Consider the following 16,269-nt stretch of genomic DNA (forward strand, 5'->3'; position numbering starts at 1 on the left):
CGTCATTACACATGTGTTCATGTTTCGCGCCTAGGTTCGGGCCAATCTACATTAGCATGATTCGTTTCGACCATTTGGCTCTTACAATTTTTCCTATTGGAACCCTGTTGTGAAATAACTCTCTCACATCTGAACTCGATGTATTTGAGGGCCTAATGCCCCCTCAGTATTCGGGGTCGATTGTAAAGAGGCCTCGGATATTGTTGTAAAAACCTTTCCGAAAAACCTATTTGGGATAAAACCGGTCTAAGGGAAAAGGAGTGCTACGCGTGCTTTTAAGCGAAAGATCCATCTTAGCCCTTGTTCGGACTTCTGCAGGGGTCAGTTTTGAAATGTAAACGAATATGGAAATGTCGTACCTTAGCAGTAGTACCGTTTCAGATGTGATATATTCCAGCTGCTTGATAGTTGTTTGCCGTTTATAATGCCAAGCCTGTATGATCCCCTTCTGATGTTCTCGAGCACCTGATATGGTCCTTCCCAATTCGGTCCTAGTTTTCCTTCATTCGGATTTCGGGTATTGATGGTGACTTTTCTTAACACTAAGTCTTCGGGCTTGAAATAGCGAAGCTTGGTTCTTCGATTATAATATCTTTCGATTCGCTGCTTTTGGGCGGCCAATTGGACGAGAGCAACTTCTCGTCTTTCGTCCGATAATTCGAGGCTGGTATTCATAGCCTCGTTATTTGATTCTTCCATCACGAATCAAAATTTGGTACTGGGTTCACCAACTTCGATTAGTATCAATGCTTCGGACCCATATACTAAGGAGAATGGGGTCGCCCTCGTACTGAATTTTGACGTCGTCCGATATGCCCAAAGGAATTCGGGCAGGATTTCTCTCCATTTTCCTTTAGCGCCGTTCAACCTCTTCTTTAGGTTTAGGATGACAGTTTTGTTCGTTGATTCGGCCTGTCCATTCCCACTAAGTGGTATGGCGTCGATAGTATCCTTCTTATTTTGTGATCTTCGAGGAATCTTGTTACTTTGCTGCCAACGAATTATTTTCCATTGTCACATACTATTTCGGAGGGTATCCCGAATCGGCATATGATATGATCCCAAATAAAGTCTATAACTTCTTTCTCTATTATTTTCTTGAACGCCTGCACTTCAACCCATTTAGAAAAATAGTCAATCATAAATAAAATGAATTTGGCTTTACCTGGGGTCGATGGCAGAAGGCCGACGATATCCATTCCCCATTTCATGAACGGCCATGGGGACAAGACTGAGTGAAGTTGCTCTCCGGGTTGATGGATCATTGGCGCAAACCATTGACATTTGTCACATTTACGAACAAATTCCTTCACATATTCTTTGCCCATATCAATCCAATAATACCCTGCTCTGATTATTTTTCGAACAAATGTATCAGCACCGGAGTGATTCCCGCAAGTGCGCTCGTGCACTTCCTGTAGGATGTAATCGGTATCTCCCAGACCCAAGAATACTGCCAACGGTCCATCGAATGTCCTTCGGTACAGCGTTCCGTCCGAAGCCAACGTGAATCGAGCAACTTTAGTCCGTAGGGTCCTAGAATCTTTAGGGTCCGATGGGAGCTTTCCGCTCTTTAAGTATTCAATATACTTATTTCTCCAATCCCAGGTTAAGTTTGTATAATTTATCTCGGTGTGACCTTCTTCGATTACTGATCTCGAAAGTTGAACAACATTCCCCGAGCCCAAGTTTACCTCGACCGACGATCCCAAATTCGCAAGCATATCGGCCTCATTATTCTGTTCTCGTGGAACATTCCGTAAAGTCCATTGTTTGAAATGGTGCAAAGTGACAAGCAGTTTGTCTAAATACTTTTGCATTCTACCTTATCGAACTTCGAAGGTTTTGTTTACTTGACTCACCACCAGCAAAGAGTCACAATTGGCTTCAATGACTTCTGCTCCTAAGTTTCTAGCTAGCTCGAGACCTACAATCGTGGCTTCATACTCGGCCTCGTTGTTAGTCAACCTGATAGTTTTAATAAATTGCCTAATAGTGTTACCCGTGGGTGGTTTCAAAACTATGCCTAGCCCGAACCCTTTCACGTTCGAAACCCTGTCCGTAAAAAGGATTCATACCCCCCGATGATGTACCTGATTTCAACAGAAGTTCTTTTTCGACTTCGGGTACGAGGGTTGGCGTGAAATCGGCCACGAAGTCTGCTAAATTTGAGACTTGATGGCCGTACGGGATTGATATTCGATATTGTACCCACTGAGTTCGACGGCCCATTTGACCAGTCGACCTGATAGCTCGGGTTTGTGCAAAATATTACGAAGCGTGTAAGTGGTTAATACGCATATGGGATGACATTGAAAGTACGGCTTTAACTTTCTAGAGGCGCTTATCAGTGCAAGTGCCAATTTTTCTAGGAGCGGATATCTAGTTTCCGCTTCTCCTAAGGTTTGACTCATATAATAAACGTGGAATTGCGTACCTTGCTCTTCTCGAACTAGGACACCGCTTACGGCGATTTTCGATACTGCCAAGTACAAGCAAATTTTTTTGTCTGTTTTTCGAGTGTGAAGTAGTGGTGGGTTTGATAGATATCGTTTTAGTTCCTCTAATGCTTGTTGGCTCTCCGGGGTCCAAGAAAAATTGTTCTTCTTTTTGAGTAGAGAGAAAAATTTATGACTTCGATCAGATGATCTCGAGATGAACCGGCCTAAGGCTGCAATCCGACCCGTTAGCCTTTGTACGGCTTTCACGTTGTCCACAACGACGATGTCTTCGATGGCCTTGATTTTATCGGGGTTAATCTCGATTCCCCGATTTGACACCATGAAGCCAAGGAACTTTCCCGAACCGACCCCGAAAGCATATTTTTCGGGGTTGACCTTCATGTTGTATTTTCTCAAAATTTTGAATGTTTCCTGCAAATGGGTCAAATGGTCCTCTGCGCGCAGGGATTTAACTAGCATGTCATCAATATAAACTTCCATTGATTTTCCTATTTGTTCTTCGAACATTTTATTTACTAGGCATTAGTAAGTAACCCCTGCATTTTTTAGCCCGAAGGGCATCACATTATAACAATACGTTCCATATTTGGTGACAAATGAAGTCTTTTTCAAGTCCTCCGTGTTCATCTGGATTTGATTATACCCGGAATAGGCGTCGAGAAAAGTGAGGATCTCATGGTCGGCCGTGGCATCGATCATGCAATCGATGTTGGGCAGCGGAAAGGAATCTTTGGGGCATGCTTTGTTCAAATCCTTATAGTCTACACATATTCTAAGTTTGTTCCCTTTTTTAAGCTCTACAACTACGTTGGCTAACCATTCGGGATATTTCACCTCCCGAATGGACCTTATCTTGAGAAGCTTAGTTACCTCGTCCTTTATGAATGCGTGCTTTCCCTCGGACTAGGGTCTTCTCTTTTGCTTCACCGGTCTGAACCTAGGGTCCAAGCTTAGCCGATGCTTCATTATGTCCGGTGATATCCCTGTTATATCTAAATGGGACGAGGCAAAACAATCGATGTTATCAATAAGAAATTGAACAAGTTTCTTCCTGAGTTCGGGGCTCAACCCCGTTCCCAAATATACCTTTCGCTCGGGCCAGTACTCGACTAGTGTGACTTGCTCTAGTTCCTTGATTGTTGATTTGGTGGTGTCGGAGTCATCGGGAATCATGAAAGATCGAGGGACCCTTTGATCATCATCTTCTTCGATCTTCTGGTTATCTGGCTGGGTCGAAGCCGATGTCTGTGATTGCTATTTGGTGTCCCGCTCTCCTTCTGAGCCCGATCCCTTTATCGGCAAAGGCGAGGACATTGGTTTTGCTTCCTAGACGACGAACATTTCCTTTGCGGGTGGTTGTTCTCCTACACCATTTTAACACCTCTTGATGTCGGGAATTTGAGGGCCTGGTGTAGGGTCGAAGGTACTGCTCTCATGTTGTGGATCCATGGCCTTCCGAAAAGGGCGTTGTATCTCATATCGCCTTCGATCACGTGAAACTTTGTTTTCTGTATGGTTCCGGCCACGTTTATTGGTAGGATTATCTCGCCTTTGGTGGTTTCATATGCCATATTGAACCCATTTAGAACCAGAGTTGCGGGTACGATCTGGTCCTACAGGCCGAGCTGTTCTACGACCTTCAATCTGATGATGTTGGTCGAGCTACCTGGATCGATTAACGCACGCTTAATTTTAGTTTTATTCATGAGTACGGATATTACCAGTGCATCGTTATGACGTTGGATGACCCTTTCTACATCTTCATCATCGAAGGAAAAAGTCCCCATGGGTGCGTAATCTTGAGTCCGAGATCGTTTTTCCCTCACAATCGATGTTTTAGTGCGTTTAAGCACTGGTCCCTGAGGGGTATCGATGTCGCCGATGATCATGTGAATGACGTGCTGCAGTTCTTCTTGCTCATTTTTCTTGCCGAAATCCCTATTTTTAAAATGGTTCTTCGCCCTATCACTTAGAAATTGCCGAATGTGCCCTTTGTTAAATAAGCGGGCTATTTCCTCTCTTAGTTGCCTGCAATCTTCCGTTCTGTGGCCATGGGTGTCATGATATTCGCAAATTTGATAGGAATTCCTTTAGACAAGATCGATCTTCATGGGTCGATCCATTTAGTGTCTTTGATGCGTCCGTTAGCCGACACGATAACGGATGCACCAACGCTGAAGTTATATTCTGATAATCGAGGTGCTTCTATAGGATTGGCATATTTATCAAAGCCGCTCTTGCTCATAACTCCCCAAGAATTTTGCCCTCGATCAATCCTTTGATTGTTCTGAACTGCATTACATGCTGAACCGGTGTTCACCCGATCTGCGACGTATGGTTGATATCGGTCTTTGTTTGACCTTTGTTCTCTGTCGATCTCCTTTTGGTTTTTAGTAGCTGTCATGTTCTGATGCACGGGTCCATACGGAGCTCCCAGCTGATCATCCTCGACCCTAATTTTCGATTGGTATCGGTTGTGTACATCTACCCAAGTTATTGCCGGATACTCGATCAAATTTTGTTTCAGCTGATGTGATGTTGTCGAACTTAGCTCGTTCAACCCTTGGGTGAAAGCTTGTACGGCCCAATCGTCTATGACCAGTGGCAATTCCGTGCGTTCTATTTGAAATCGGGATACGAATTTCCTCAACATTTCATTACCTCTTTGCTTTACTTTGAAGAGGTCTGATTTCCTTGTTGCAACCTTTATGGCACCAGCATGTGCCTTCACGAACGAATCTGCTAACATGGCAAAAGAATTGATGAAATTTGGTGATAAATTGTGATACCAGATCATCGCTCCCTTCGAGAGGGTCTCCCCAAACGTTTTCAACAACACGAATTCGATCCCATCGTCCTCCAAATCGTTACCTTTGATGGCACATGTATAAGAGGTGATATGTTTGTTAGGATCGGTCGTACTGTTATATTTGGGAATTTCGGGCATACGGAATTTTTTGGGGATTGGTTTTGGTGACGCACTCGAGGGAAAAGGCTTTTGTATGAATTATTTTGAATCAAGCCCTTTTATCATTGGTGGAGCCCCCGGGATTTGATCGACCCTGGCATTGTATGTTTCCACTTTCTTGTCGTTGGCTTCGACTCGTTTTGTGAGTTCCTCGAGTAATTTAGTAATTTCAGGAGTGGTCCCCGATTCTTGCTCGTTTGATTTCACTATGGCGGGCTCCGTTCCGGGGGTGATTTCTCGAAGTGGATTGGAGTCCGGCCTGCTTTGTACACGAGTTTGGCTCTGTAACTGAGCTATAGCTACTTGTTGGGCTTGTAGCATCTCGAAGATCATACGTAAGCTGGCCCCGATTTCCCCCGCGTTATGGGTATCTCGGGCTATGGATCGAGTACCGCCCTGAATGCTTCTTTCCGGTTCGGAACGCTGATTCGCCTCTAAAGCTATTTGTTAATTGATATCCAATGGTACTTCGGCTCAAATTTTGGGTACTTCGATTCGAGCCTCAGTGCCATCGTTAAGTGGCCTTCCGACCCCGGGTGCCAAGTTGTTGGTTTCATCTTGAAGGCCGGCTTCGTGGTCGATAGGTAAAGTCATTGCTTATTTGAAGTTGCAAGCTGGCGTGTACTGTAGATTTATATCAAACGATCACTATTATCCTTAGCCTAATGGTGGGCGCCAAACTGTTTACCCAAAAAATCGGATAATGTTAAATTTATATATAGTTTTAAGGATACGTAATACCTTTTAATATAAAGATAACGACATGAGTATTTTGATTATGAGAATGACAATGATGAACAGAAAGAATAAATAAGATCCAGTAAAACGAGCACAGGGAAATATCTTAGTATAGGAGAAAAGATCTTTTTGTTCCAATCTATTCCATGTGTTTTCTTTTTTTCTCTATAGAAAGCTTACAAGGATTCCCCCTTTTATAGTAGAGGATCATTACAAAAAATAATAAAATAGCATATAGTGGAAGACCCACGATGATTTGTCTCTTCCTCGATTCCCGCCAAGATTCTCTCTCTTGGTGCGGATGCAACGGCTCTTGTCTGTGAGCTCGATACTGGGTCGGGTCTTTCGGTCTTGGCTCGAGTTCGACCTTCGGGATGGGCGTCGCACATTTCCAACCTCGAAGCAGTTCCTTGTGGATCGATTCGATCACGGGCTCGATAAGGTTATCGAGCCGAATCCTCGAGCGACCTTCGGACTCGAGACTCATTAGTACTAACTTCGGAGCTCACTCCCAAAGTCTCACTCCGACTTTTTAACACTTGAACTCGATCGAACTTAGGAAGGCCGAAATCTATTTCGACCGTATACAATAAACAAAAGCTACTGGGTACTGGTGAACTCGGTCTTTGTACTCTGGATCCGCCCCTGGCTTACATGCACTTCGACTATTCTACCACGTACCTGCTACATTCCAATAACACAGGTACGGGAAATGAAAAGAAATTACCTACTTAGTATTTATTATCTCTGCTGCGATTTGAACCCTGGTCTCCAAGATTAGCATCCACATCCATTTCATTGACCACCACACCCTTGGGTACTAATTGAAGGCATATATATATATATATATATATATATATATATATATATATATATATATGGTAATATTTTAAAGGCTTTTGAACAAATGTCTTAGCCATTCTAGAAGGCTATATTAAGTGGCAAAAGAAGTGTAAAAAGTGGCATATTGTGATGACCCAAAATGTTATCTTTAAATTTAATAAATAATTTCATGTTCTAAGACTTTGAAAAGCATCGTTTATCATTCCTCGACTTGTGTGCGCGGTCCGTAAAATTTTCCTGAAAGTTTTTATGTGAAAAATGGATTAAAATGTGAAATAGAGCCTTAAAACTCAATTGAGTTGACTTTGGTCAATATTTTGAGCAAACGGACCCGTATCAGTGTTTTGACAGTTTCCGTATCGTGATTTGGGACTTGGGCGTATGCCCAAAATTTAATTTGGAGGTCCCTAACTCAAGTTATGACCATTTAACAGAAACTAGTAATTTAAAGGCTAAAGATTTCCAAGTTTGACCACGGGGTTAACTTTTTGATATCGGGGTCGGAATCCGATTCGAAAAAATGGAATAGCTCCATTATGTAATTTATGACTTGTGTGCCAAATTTAAAGTCATTCTGGATTCATTTAACACGTTTTGGCACAAGATTTGTAAATTGAAAAGTTTGGAAACTCAAAAGATCGAATCGAGGTGTGAATTGTAATTTTAGCGTCGTTTGACATGATATGAGACCCCGAGTAAGTCCGTATAATATTTTAGGACTTGTTGGTATATTTGGTTGAGATCCCGAGGTCTCAGGTGGATTTCGGGTAGTCAACAGAATTTAATTTTGGCATTTCAAGAACGTTCGACGTCGTTTCTTCAAGATTAATTGGTACCCCATTAAGCAAATTACTTCCAAATTCCGTTTTGATGGAAGCAATAGATCCGTATTGAAATTTTGGAGCCATAGCTAAAAGAATCGTCGAATTCGTACATCGTATGAAAGAGTTATGCCCATTTTCGTGTCAGGAAAGATTTTCTATAGCCATCAGCGCCCAGGGTAGCGTGGGGCGCTAGCCCTGGCACTGGGAATTTTTGGTGTTCTGGAAAGTGTGCCACAGGCAGTGCCCCACGCTACCTGTGGCGCTCGAAAATGCCAGAAACCCCATAAAATGGGGAGTTTAGCCATTTTACTCATTTTTGAGTTTGGGGAGCTCGGTTTAGGCGATATTTGGGCGATTTTCACGAGAAAAAATTGGGGTCAGTGTTCTTTATCCTATATTGATTATATTTCATGATTTCATACTCATTTACATCATGAATCCATGAATTTATGGAAGAAAAAATTAAATTTTTACAAAACCTTCCAAAAATGTAAAACGAAGATTTGAAGGTCAATCCGATGTCGGAATTTGATAATTTTTGTATGGTTGGACTCATCTCGGAATGGATATTCGGATTTCGTAAGTTTTTCCGAGATTTGAGATGTGGTCCCCACTGTCAATTTTTAAATTGAATTTCGGATTTTTATCCGGAAAATTAGTAAATTCATATGGAATTAATTCCTACGATTTGTATTGAGTATATCGAATTATTTGTGAATAGATTTGAAGCTTTTGGAGACAAGTTTAAAAGGAAAAGCTATGGTCGAGTAATTTATTGGAATTTGCATAGCGAGGTAAGTGTCGTGGTTAACCTTGACTTGAGGAAATAGAACCCTTAAATTATTTGTTATGTGAAATGCGTGTGAACGACGTATAGGCGAGGTGACGAGTGTCTATACGTCGTCAAATTAATTATTTGCATAATTATTTAAAAATCATAAATTGTTCTAAGACACGAATTAATTGTTATAATAATTATTTCTTTCCTATTCCTTGACAAATATTAATTCTTGAATTTCTGCAATAATTGTTACATGCTATTTGATTTATGTGTATTGATTGCTACTTGATATTTAGCATATTAAATATTAAATTGTCTATTTTCTCCCCGATTTCCATAATAAATTGCTAATTGTCAATGCTTGTTTCATAATTAAATCATAACTATTGAATGCTTGTTGTTTTAAAATTTTATATTAATTGTTGCATTTATTAGGATAATTTATTCTATAAGAATTGGTAAATGAATATATTGGAGGAGCGGGTTGTGCACCGCAACAGAGTTGATTGAAATGAATATATTGGAGGATCGGGTTGCACGCCGCAACAGACTTGTTTAAAAGTCCATATTGGAGGATCGGGTTGTACGCCGCAATAGACTTGTTTGAAAGTCCATATTGGAGGATCGGGTTGCACGCCGCAACAGACTTGTTTGAAAGTACATATTGGAGGATCGGGTTGCACGCCGCAACAGACTTGTTTGAAAGTCCATATTGGAGGATCGGGTTGCACGCCGCAACAGACTTGTTTGAAAGTCCATATTGGAGGATCGGGTTGCACGCCGCCACAGACTTGTTTGAAAGTCCATATTGGAGGATCGGGTTGCACGTCGCAACAGACTTATTTGAAAGTCCATATTAGAGGATCGGGTTGCACGCCGCAACAGACTTGTTTAAAAGTTAATATTGGAGGATCGGGTTGCACGCCGCAACAGACTTATTTGAAAGTCCATATTGAAGGATCGGGTTGCACGCCACAACAGACTTATTTAAAAGTCTATATATATACTTGATTGAAATAAATATATGACATACTTGATTAAAAGGAAAATATTGGGAGAGCGGGTTGCACGCTGCAACAGAATTGAATGTGAATATATTGTGAGAGCGGGTTGCACGCTGCAACAGAATTTATGGAAATGATAATTGGTTATAACTGCTGAGTTGGCTTCAACCATTATAAATGAGTTACCTGATTTATTTCTATTATTAATGTTGTTACTAATATTGCGTACAGGTTAATGTAAGTTAACCGCCTTAGCCTCGTCACTACTTCGTCGAGGTTAGGCTCAGCACTTACCAGTACATGTGTCGGTTGTACTGATACTACACTCTGCACTTCTTGTGCAGATTTCGGAGTTGGTTCCAGCGGCGTACCATAGACTTGCTCGGATTTTAGCTACTCAGAGGAGACTTGAGGTATAACTGCACGGCGTTCGTAGTTCTGAAGTCCCCGTCTACTGTACCTTAGTTGTGTGTTTATTTTCAGACAGCTTTATTTTATTCAGGCCTTTATTTTTATTATTGTAGAAGCTCGTGCACTTGTGACACCAATTATGGGATGGTATTTAGACGCCGTTGGTTTTATGGATTATTCACTATATTTCAGACCTTACTTCTGCATTTGTTTCTTTATTATTAATAAATTTAAAAATTGTTTAAAAATGGCTAATATTATTTTTAACGTTGGCTTGCCTAGCAAGTGAAATGTTAGGAACCATCACGGTCTGAAGGTGGGAATTTCGAGTCGTGACAGTTGGTATTAGAGCACTAGGTTACATAGGTCTCACGAGTCACGAGCAAGCTTAGTAGAGTCTGAAGGATCGGTACGGAGACGTCTGTACTTATCTCTCAGAGGCTATGAAGTTTAGGAAAAATATCACCTCTTTCATTCCTTATCGTGTGACATCGATCTTGCTTGAAACCTATATGTCACATTCCTTTGTATCTACTCGTGTATGACATTGCGCTCTCGGTATCAGTTGTGCGTCGACGGTTCGTGATGTCGCAGATAAACTACGAGGGAGCCAGAGATGCTCAAATATTGCCTCAACGTGTGATTCCGACTGAAGATGCGGACGTATAAGGAGATCACCTAGTGAATAATGTGAGGGGTGCAACGTACCTTGGCATCTGGTTGATTTATGCGAGTTGTGAAGGTTAATATTGTGGACCATCAGACGAGGTGAACTATAACTTCGCGCTGAGTGGGGGAGTCCACTATCGATGAATGGATTGCGAGTCGTGTGTTACATCAGTTTTGGCCCGAAATGTATATATGTGGTATTAAAAGGTTCTCCCAAAATTTACATGTGTTTAAGGCCCGAGATCTTGTAGAGAAAAAGGTTGGGACTTGCGGTATATTTGCCTCCGAAATAATCTTATACTTCAGTACCAAAGGGGTTAGAGAAACACCATTAAATTTACAGAAGGTCTACTCAGTGTGGATGTCACGGTTACGGATTTTGGGGTACTTCGGAGGCAGTACAGTGGTTGATGAGATTCTTGACTAAGAATTGTCTGTATGGAGCTCTACTTTTGTGATCATTGTATATAAATAAGGGTAAAGTCTAGCCCAAAGAAGAATCGAAGAGTATGTTAAGAAATGGGTCAGCTCAACAGTGTTGAGTCAGCATAACAAAAGAAGAAATTGGCCTTGGGAGAGATAATTCTCCACAGGTGTCTCTGGCAAGCCTATGAAGAGGGCAGACTAGCCAATACAACACCGCCCACTTGGCTCGGTTCTCAGGAATACTTTTGAAAGAGTTTATTTCCCGGACTCTCCGTAATGCATGGCGCATAGGGTTTGAACGATTGCGTCAGGTTACCATGACGGTGTCATAATATGTCATCAGGTTCAATAAGTTAGCTTGTCATATTCCTACTTTACTTCCTACAGCCAGAGAGCGAGTACACATACTCATTAAAGGACTCAATTATGATCGTAAAATTTTATATGAATCGGGAGCTACAGGCTGATACTTTATTTCCACTAGTGGTAAAAATTGCCAAGATAATAAAACGTGTTCGGGGTAAGGAAAAATGAAACTAAGGAGACCAAGACGTCTCGAGGTTCTGGGGGATTCAGTGGATTCTACTCTGCGAGTATAAATCATTAAGGCGGGGGCTCGGGCAGTCAGCTAGCCCAGTTCGCACATAGGATTAATCGAGGTGCTCTAGTAAGTTCTTTTAATGCACCACTGACATAAGTGTCCTACAATGGTTATTCCAGTTATTTGGCACAAACTCAGTATGAGCAACCAAACTCGTAAATAGGTTGTTATGAATGCGGTGATACTAGGCACATCATGAGAAAATTGTCCCAGACTTGGGAGAGACATGTTTCATCAAAGCACTTAGGCTACGTGCCCCATTGCAGTTACTACACCACCCACACGACCAGTTAGGGGTGGAGTATAGGCGGGTAGAAGGCGTCCTAGAGGTGGAGACCCAGCCATTGTTATAATTATTTTATGGTAAGGCGGAGGTCGATACATCAGATGGTGTCGTTACACGTGCAACCTTGATTTAATATAAAGGAATAATTTTCTTAACTTGATTTGGTTCTGAGTATCGAGACGAATCCTCCTATTGTGTCCCACTTATGAGTGGGCTTCGTAATTCGATAATCTACTTAGGTGTCTACTTCTGTTGGGAAGTTTTATTGAGATAACTACACCTATCATTCCATGATGGACTCTAATAAGATCTGTGAGGATAAAGGTGCCTTTCTGGTACTTATTTCGGTATGTTCTGATGTATTTTTGGATAATTAATTACAAATTGTGAATTATATGCCCTACCGGTGTGGGGTTCATTATGTATTGTGATTTTGTTTAATGAAAGTTATTTAAAAGGAGAAAATGGAAATTTTCGATTGGTACGATGTGCATATTACTTGTGATTCAAAACTGAGAACGAAATCCTCACATTTTAATATAAAATGATATGTTTAAACCGGGCTACGAGCTGCGGTGGAAGTTATATAAGGACGAGATCCTTGTGATAAAAACCCTTGTGTTTAAATCCTCCCTTGTGAAATTAAATTTGTACTATAGTACTAATAGGGATTCATGCCTGCTAGGTTTATTTTAAAATATTTGTATGAAATTCTCTGTGCATACTTGCCAAATTCATGTTGTAATATTGAGTTGTAACCTACGAGGTAGGTGCCCGCCCAGGTGGCGTTAAATGTGACTCGTTAATTCGGGTAAATAATTATGATGTTTTCATGCCTCGCATCTCGTTATTAGTATTGTGAAGGTTTGAAACGAGATTTTTGTTAACATGAAGTTAATTGACGATTCTGTAATTGATTATGAACAACTATTAAGACCAGATTAACCCAAAAAGGTGTCCCATTCAGATGGTCAGACGAGTGTGAGTTGAGATTTCAAAAGCTCAAGATCGCTTTGACTGCGGCGCCAGTGTCGGTATTACCCACAGGTTCAGGATCATATACGGTATATTGTGACGCATCTCACATTGGGCTTGTTGCAGTATTAATGCAATATGGCAAGGTAATTACATGTGCGACGCGGCAATTGAAAGTTCATAAGAAGAATTATCTTGTCCATGACTTAGAATTGGCAGCCATTGTTCATACGCTGAAGATTTGGAGGCATTACCTCTACGATGTCTCATGTGAGGTATTTACTGATCATCACAGCCTTCAATATCTGTTCAAACAAAAAGATCTTAATTTGAGGCAGAGGAGATGGTTGGAGTTATTGAAAGACTATGATATCATCATTTTGTATCACCCCGGAAAGGCCAATGTGGTGGTCGATGCTTTGAGTAAAAAGGCTGTGAGTATGGGCAGTCTTGCGTATATTCCGGTTGGTGAGAGGCCATTATCTGTAGATGTTCAGACTTTGGCTAATCAGTTCGTGAGGTTAGATATTTTAGAACCCAGTCGGGTTCTAGCTTGTACAGTCGCCCGGTCTTCTTTATATAAGCGCATCAGAGAGAGGCAGTATGATGATCCTTACTTACTTGTCCTTAAGGACACGGTGCGACACGGTGATGCCAAATGGGTTGTTGTGGGGGAAGATGGAATTCTGTGAATGCAGGGTCGTATTTGTGTGCCTAATGTGGATGGGCTTCGTGAATTAATTCTTGAAGAAGCACATAGTTCCACGTATTCTATTCATCCAGGTACCGCCAAAATGTATCAAGATTTGCGGCAACATTATTGGTGGAGGAGAATGAAAAAGGATATAGTTGCATATGTAGCTCGGTGTCTGAATTGTCAGCAAGTTAAGTACGAGCATCAGAGACCTGGTGGTTTGCTTCAGAAGTTAGAAATTCCTGAGTAGAAGTGGGAGCATATCACTATGGATTTTGTTGTTGGGCTCCCACGAACTTAGAGAAAATTTGGCGCAGTTTGGGTCATTGTGGACAGGTTGACCAAGTCAGCACATTTCATTCCAGTGGCAGTTAACTATTCTTCAGAGAGGTCAGCCGAAATTTACATTCGTGAGATTGTACGCCTTCACGGGGTGCCTGTGTCTATTATTTCAGATCGAGGTACATAGTTTACCTCACATATCTGGAGGATTGTACAACGTGAGTTAGGCACGCGGGTGGAGTTGAGTACATCATTGCATACATAGACAGATGGACAGTCAGAGCACACTATTCAGATATTGGAAGATATGATATGCGCTTATGTTATAGACTTTGAAAGTTCTTGGGATCATTTCTTGCCACTTGCGGAGTTTGCTTATAATAATAGCTACCAGTCGAGCATTCAGATGAATCCATATGAGGTATTATACGGAAGGCGATGTCGATCGCCAGTTGGTTTGAACCGGGAGAGGATCGGTTGTTGGGTACCCGATTTGGTACAAGATGCCTTGGATAAGGTCAAGATTTTTCAGGATCGACTTCGCACAGCTTAGTCTAGGAAAAAGAGTTATCATAAAGTTCGTGATATTGCAATCATGGTTGGAGAAAGAATATTGCTCCGGGTTTCACCTATGAAAGGTGTAATGAGGTTCGGAAAAAAGGGCAAGTTGAGCTCTAGGTGTATCGGACCCTTTGAAATTCTTGAAAGGGTGGGTGAAGTAGCCTACAGGCTAGCATTACCACCTAGTTTATCATCGGTTCATCCGGTATTCTATGTGTCTATGCTCCAAAAATATCATGGTGATCCGTCCCATGTGTTAGATTTCAGCTCAGTCCAATTGGACAAAGATTTGACTTACGAGGAGGAGTCGATGGCTATTCTATACCGGCATGTCCGGTAGTTGAGGTCTAAGAGTTATCCTTTAGTTTGAGTGCAATGGAGAGGTCATCTGGTAGAGGCATCTACCTGGGAGTCCGAGTCGGACATGCTGAGTAAATATCAACACCTTTTCTCCAACTCAGGTACATTTTCTAACTCCGTTCGAGGACGAACGTTTGTTTTAGAGGTGGAGAATGTGATGACCCAAAATGTCATCTTTAAATTTAATAAGTAATTTCATGTTCTAAGACTTTGAAAAGCACCGTTTATCATTCCTCGACTTGTGTGCGCAGTCCGTAAAATTTTCCTGAAAGTTTTTATGTGAAAAATGGATTAAAATGTGAAATAGAGCCTTAAAACTCAATTGAGTTGACTTTGGTCAACATTTTGAGCAAACAGACCCGTATCAGTATTTTGACAGTTTTGGTAGGTCCGTATCGTGATTTGGGACTTGGGCGTATGCCCGAAATTTAATTTGGAGGTCCCTAGCTCAAGTTATGACCATTTAACGGAAACTAGTAATTTAAAGGCTAAAGATTTCTAAGTTTGACCACGGGGTTAACTTTTTAATATCGGGGTCGGAATCCGATTCGGAAAATTGGAATAGCTCTTTTATGTAATTTATGACTTGTGTGCCAAATTTAAAGTCATTCTGGATTCATTTAACATGTTTTGGCACAAGATTTGTAAATTGAAAAGTTTGGAAACTCAAAAGATCGAATCGAGGTGTGAATTATAATTTTAGCGTCGTTTGACATGATATGAGACCCCGAGTAAGTCCGTATAATATTTTAGGACTTGTTGATATATTTGGTTGAGATCCCGAGGGTCTCACGTGGATTTCGGGTGGTCAACAGAATTTAATTTTGGCATTTCAAGAACGTTCGATATCATTTCTTTAAGATTAATTGGTACCCCATTAAGAAAATGAATTCCAAATTCTGTTTTGATAGAAGCATTAGATCCGTATTAAAATTTTGGAGCCATAGCAAAAAGAATCATCGAATTCGGACATCGTATGAGAGAGTTATGCCCATTTTCGTGTCAGTAAAGATTATCTGTAGCCGCCAGCGCCCAGGGTAGCGTGGGGCGCTGGAAATTTTTGGTGTTCTGGAAAGTGCACCACAGGCAGCGCCCCACGCTACCTGTGGCGCTCGAAAATGCCAGAAACCCCATAAAACGGGGAGTTTAGCCATTTTACTCATTTTTGAGTTTGGGGAGCTCGGTTTAGACGATTTTTGGGCGATTTTTACGGGAAAAAATTGGGGTAAGTATTCTTTATCCTATATTGATTATATTTCATGATTTCATACTCATTTACATCATGAATCCATGAATTTATGGAAGAAAAATTAGATGTTTACAAAACCTTCCAAAAATGTAAAACGAAGATTTGAAGGTTAATCCGATGTCGGAATTTGATAAT

This window comes from Nicotiana tomentosiformis, chromosome 5, assembly GCF_000390325.3.
Source record: "Nicotiana tomentosiformis chromosome 5, ASM39032v3, whole genome shotgun sequence".
Lineage (NCBI taxonomy): Eukaryota > Viridiplantae > Streptophyta > Magnoliopsida > Solanales > Solanaceae > Nicotiana > Nicotiana tomentosiformis.